The sequence below is a fragment of the Perna viridis genome, chromosome 11 (genome assembly GCF_037379345.1).
Source record: "Perna viridis isolate PV_CMFRI_1.1 ecotype Kerala chromosome 11, ASM3737934v1, whole genome shotgun sequence".
NCBI classification, from domain to species: Eukaryota; Metazoa; Mollusca; class Bivalvia; order Mytilida; family Mytilidae; genus Perna; species Perna viridis.
In genome coordinates, this window is record NC_142455.1 from 4,934,390 (window position 1) to 4,934,706 (window position 317).

A 317-nucleotide genomic window follows, 5' to 3' on the forward strand; every position below is an offset into this window, starting at 1 on the left:
TCTTTTTGAGATCAATGCGCCTTAATATGTTTTATTTTACGGATGAAATAATCAAGCATAGGATAATATACAAAGAGATAAAAGAATATGCACTAACTTTTAAAGTAGCACGCCAGATAAGAATGAAAATGTAATTCATTGTTGGAAAGCCTACATATTTTTTTAATTTTGATATTTTGTTTAAAGTGTTACAGTAAACAGAAAATAATATGTGGCTTTTCATATTACCCGTGTTCTAAGAAGATAAAATTATATTGAATGCATTGTAGAACTCAAATTAAGGGAGATAACGCAGTAAATAACACTGAAATACAATA